Consider the following 6,000-nt stretch of genomic DNA (forward strand, 5'->3'; position numbering starts at 1 on the left):
ACAGGTGCAAGCCATGGGTGTCCGCAGGTAGGGGCAAGGGGCCCCCCCTGGAATCTCAACTTCCCCTTTCAAGTGGTTGCTAAGCCACTTTATGCCATCCTGTCTAGTCTGTTTAATAATACTCTGTGTCTGTGTTTTAAATAAATAAGCTGTTCTTTACCAGGTTTTCAAAGGGCCAAGCGCTGCTCACGTGACCCGTCGGCTCTCTCCTCTCCCCGTCTGACAGCTGCCTGCAGCGGGTGGGGCTAAGGATTCCTCACTGATGTCAGTCAGGAGGGGAGTAGAAGGGGAGGGGGGAGAGGAGGCGTGTCACGTGAGCGGCGTTCTGAAAACTGGTAAATAACGGCTTATTTTTATAAAACACAGATACAGGGGCACACAGGATTATTAAACAGACTGTAGAAAGGATATGAAACTTTAAATGAAACTACAGCAGCAGACAGGGAGGGAGGGGGGAGGAAGAGGACAGGAGAGCTGCGGATGATGGAGGCACGTAAAGTGACCACGGTGTCGGGGCTCAGCAGCCATGGTATATGGTGGTCAGTTTACAGAGGGGAGGACATAGCCAGGCAGGATAAGCCAGGTATTTTAGGTGATAGAAGGGGCCAAATTACACAGCTAAGCACTGTGCTGTATAACATGCTTTAAGGCAGGGGTGGGGAACCATTTTTCTGCCAAGGGCCATTTGGGTATTTATAAAATCATTCGGGGGCCGTACAAAATTATCACCTTTAAAAATTATCCTGTTATATTTGGTCAAACGTTTATTTAACTCACCCCTAATGTGATGGCTGCAACTGCTTCTCTCTGGTGAGGTGTGTGATATTAGCTGGTATTGATGATGTTTCTACTCGCAACTGGTTTTACAGGTTTGCGTCGGTCAGTCTGGAGCGCAGTCGACTTTTTTGTGGTGGTAAGTTTTGAAAAGAACTGCTGGTGGGTACAGCTGGCTGGTACTGCTGTGGGTACTGCTGACTCAGGCTGGTACTGTGCTGTAGTACTGTTGGTACTGTTGTAGGTACTGCTGACTCTGGCTAGTACTGCTGGTTCTGCAGTGGGTACTGCTGGTTCCGGCTGGTACTGCTGTGTGTACTGCTGGCTCTGGCTGGTACTGCTGTGTGTACTGCTGGTTCTGGCTGGTACTGCTGTGTGTACTGCTGGCTCTGGCTGGTACTGCTGGCTCTGGCTGGTACTGCTGGCTCTGGCTGGTACTGCTGTGTGTGCTGCTGGCTAGGAGAAGTGTAGCAGCGCCATGCTGGAGGAAGAGGTGATGTTTCCTGTATTGGTCACAGTGCATTTGATATCACTGTGACTCAGACTGTCATAACGGAGCAGGAACTATACAGGAAGCATCGGCTCCATTCTGACAGATCAGCTGAGAGACAGACTCAGCTGCATGGGGGGCCGGACCAGATGACTTTGGGGGCCGCATACGGCCCCCGAACCGAACCGTAGGTTCCCCACCCCTGCTTTAAGGGAACAGGATCAATTTTTTTTTTTAGGTTAACAAATGCCTTAAAAATAAATGCTGCTGTTTGCTCTTTAAAAATAAATACTCAAAATAAGTATAATGACTAAGCCCCTCCCCTTCATTACATTGTTGCAAAGGGGCGGAGCATGGGTGACCTTAAAACGATGACCTACCCTGAAAAAAATTCTGCGGACACCCATGGTGCAAGCTCCTTCGACCTGAGGGGTGTCAGCCTTTGGGGCAGTTATGCCAGTATTTCAGTGGAAGATATATGTGAGACACCTAGCCCTTCATTTGACTTTACAAGTCAGGTGTGCAGTCAGCTACTTCTGCAAAGACATATAAATTCCTTTTTGTCTTTGATTGTCAATGTTTCTTTTCATCTGTTCTCTCCCGCCCATTTATTCAGCTAGTTATATCCCATTGTGTGCTGACATGAGGTAGGGCCAGGAGAATGGAAAGATGTTATCAAAACTAAGGCTCTGTTCACACCGGAGCGGCTTTAAAGTCACCTGACTCTGAAACCGCCCGTACAGTGCGACTTCAGCGTGGCTAGCAAACAACTTCTTTAATAGAAGTCAATGCAAGCCGCTCAAAAGTCACCCCAAGTAGTGCAGGAACCTTTTTCTAAGTCAGAGTGACTTGAGTCGCTCCAATTAGAACAGTTCTATTGCACTGAATGGAGCACGACTTGTTAGGCAACTAAGTCATCTGACAAGTCGCCCCAGTGTGAACTGGTCCTTACCATAATTTTCCTTTCCTGGCCTTTCCTCACATCAGCACAGGACTCCCTCCCTAGTGGGCTAGGTTATTAAGCACTTAAGTGGGGGAGGGGCTGTCTTTTATTTAGCTAGGAAGAGGTGGTCCTGTGGGTTCCAGAGGAAGTGTTAACCCATTGTGTGCTGATGTGAGGATAGGTCAGGAAAGGAAAATTACGGTATTTGATAACAATTTTCCGTTAATATATAAAAGTTTGAAGGATTGCTGTACAAAAAATTAATTTAAACCATACCGAAAAACATATGTATGTTTTTTGCTATAGTTTGAATATATTTTATGTGCAGCAAATCTTTTTTTTTTTTTTTGGAAATTATTTTTAATGCAAGTTTTATAAGATAGTACGAAACAGAGTCTTTCGGGCATACCCAGGCTCAAATACAAAACAGCAACAAAACAAAAAGGGGAAAGACCGAAAAAAGGGAAAAACAAAGAAAAGAAAAATAACCCCATGTGTCGGTACGCTCAGATCATGTATATAGGTCAGTACATTGGATATTGCAAGGTGCAGCAAACCTTTCAACTTTTTTCTGTTTATGACATGTGGGAGGGGATGACTGCATTGCACTATCTATCTATCTATCTATCTATCTATCTATCTATCTATCTATCTATCTATCTATCTATCTATCTATCTATCTATCTATCTATCTATCTATCTATCTATCTATCTATCTATCTATCTATCTATCTATCTATCGGCCTATCGGCCTATCGATCTATCGGCCTATCGATCTATCTATCTATCTATCTATCTATCTATCTATCTATCTATCTATCTATCTATCTATCTATCTATCTATCTATCTATCTATCTATCTATCTATCTATCTATCTATCTATCTATCTATCTATCTATCTATCTATCTATCTATCTATCTATCTATCTATCTATCTATCTATCTATCTGTCTATCTATCTGTCTGTCTGTCTGTCTGTCTGTCTGTCTATCTATCTATCTATCTATCTATCACAGAATGCACATGTGTGAATTAAAACACTTGAAAAAATCCCAAATAAGCCCATATCCAATAATCAGTTTGGGGATTTATCTAATAAATGGCAGAATTAAAAGTTCCCACCTTGAGCTCCATCCTAGGTCTCAATGAAAAAAAAAAGTAAAAAAATTGTACCTGTCACTCTCTATTAGCAACAAATAACACTGTAGAATATAGTATACTATACGATATTATAAAGTGCTATACTGATATAGTAGTAATTTCATTTTGAGCCATGATTTGGAAAGTTTGCTATTATTTCATCAGGGCTGAAAGTAAAAAAAGCTAGATATGTGTGCAAGGGGGATCTTTGCTCATTTGTAGAGGGAGACTTCCTTTTTTTTTTAGCAGCAAGATATGAACATGGATTTGAGTTGATCAACAACAAATATTTTTTGCAATCAATAATTTTTATTGAATTTCAAATACAGATGAAAAACAGAAAATCACATCAACAGAAAGTGATATAAGAAAATAACAACAACAAGGTAGAACATTATCCAATAGTGGATAACAAATCTTATTTATGGGTCCTCAACATCATTGCTCTTGAACTGATCTTTGAATTAAAATGATACTTTCATGCTATTCATTATACAGGTGTATCTCATAAAATTTGAATATCATCAAAAAGTTAATTTATTTCAGTAATTCAATTCAAAAAGTGAAACTCATATATTTTATATAGATGCGTCACACACAAAGTGATATATTTCAAGCATTTTTTTCTTTCAATTTTGATGATTATGGTTTACAGCTTGTGAACACCCAAAATTCAGGATCTCAGAAAATTAGAATATTACATAAGACCAATAAAGAAAGGGTTTTAAATACAGAAATGTTGGCTTACTGAAAAGTATGTCCATGTACAGTATAGTATGCACTCAATACTTGGTTGGGGCTCCTTTTGCATGAATTACTGCATCAATGGAGGCGATCAGCCTGTGGCATTGCTGAGGTGTTATGGAAGTCCATGTTTCTTTGATAATGGCCGTCAACTCATCTGCATTGTTGGGTCTGGTGTCTCTCATCTTCATCTTGACATTACCCAATGGATTCTCTATGGGGTTTAGGTCAGGTAAGTTTGCTGGCCAATCAAGCACAGTGATACGATGATCATTAAACCATGCATTGGTACTCTTGGCAGTATGCGCAGGCGCCAAGTCCTGCTGGAAAACTAAATCAGCATCTCCATAAAGTTGATCAGCAGAGGGAAGCATGAAGTGCTCTAGAATTTCCTGGTAGAGGGCTGCACTGATTTTGGACTTGATAAAACACAGTGGAACAACACCAGCAGATGACATGTCTCCCCAAAGCATCACCGACTGTGGAAACTTCACAATGGACCTCATACAACTTGGATTCTGTGCCTCTCCCCCCTTCCTCCAGACTCTGGGACCTAAAACTCCAAATACAGTGCAAACTTTTCCACAGTCCATGATGATCAGCTTTATGGAGATGCTGGTTTCATTTTTCAGCAGGACTTGGCACCTGCCCACACTGCCAAAACTACCAATACCTGGTTTAATGATCATGGTATCACTGTGCTTGATGCCTCATACTATACTGTAATATTCTAATTTTCTGAGATACCGAATTTTGGGTTTTCACTAGCTGCAAGCCATAATCATCAAAATTAAAAGAAAGAAATGCTTGAAATATATTATTCTGTGTGTAACGCATACACAATATATGAGTTTCACTTTTTGAGTTGAATTACTGAAATAAATTAATTTTTTGACGATATTCTGATTTTATGTGATGCACCTGTATATCCTGCTGTTGAATGCAGCACTCAGTGTTTACTTTAAATCTAGAGATTTCCCCCTGCAGTTGGTTCTTCTTCCACTAGGTGTCCTCAGTCAGATAGCTGGCATCATTCAACCCCCTCCTCTGAGCCCAGGTTGTCCTGGACCCTGCTCCACTCTGTGACTGAGCAGTGATAGGAGAAGCAGTACAGTTATGAGCTCATATCTCTGCCTCTGCTTTCTCCTCTTATTTGTTTGTTCCTTTTCAGTACATAAACGGATTGGCTCCATGTGCTTCTTCTTCCTCTCAATTTCCAGCCATGCTGTAAAGGGACTGATAAAGGCTGATATTGGGTCAGATTCAAGTACTTACACTGCTTGTATTTAAAATGACATTTAATTATGTAGTAAAGTAGAACTAAACTTTCTTTTTCTTTTAATTTGGATAATGTAAGGGAGGGTTGTAACCCCTGTGAGTTTTTTTGCCATCTTTGATTTGTGTCCCATTGGGTGGATTTCCCTACAATTCCTGTTCCATAGCCAAGACATGTAATAAGAGGAAATACAGAGGGAGACTATTCCTAATGGGGACACTGACAGCAATAAAAACGTGACAGGTGTTCTAATCCCTCTCCACGCTATTCAAAACTATAAAAAAAAGGTATTTTCTTTGGTTACGGTATACTTTAATGATCACAGAGCTGCATTAAAGCAGTATTTATTAAATTGCAGCTTACCAATTCTTAAACATGATGGCTGCATTCATTTCCTATATTAGGCTTTCTTTTTTCCATCTTCTACTTTCATCTGGTAATCCAGACAGCAAGTATGTTGTTTTTCACAAGCTCAAGATCTCCAGCAGAATGTATCAACGCTGCTAAACGCACCTAAACGCGGCTTAACGCTGCATATCGGCTTTTAGCAGCAGCGTTTTTTAAAATGTTAAAAATAAAAAATGTGATTGGTCACAAATAGAAGAGGGTTGTGTTTATTTAATAACACTGCT

This window comes from Pelophylax lessonae, assembly GCF_965119305.1.
Source record: "Pelophylax lessonae genome assembly, chromosome: 1".
In the NCBI taxonomy this organism is placed as follows: domain Eukaryota; kingdom Metazoa; phylum Chordata; class Amphibia; order Anura; family Ranidae; genus Pelophylax; species Pelophylax lessonae.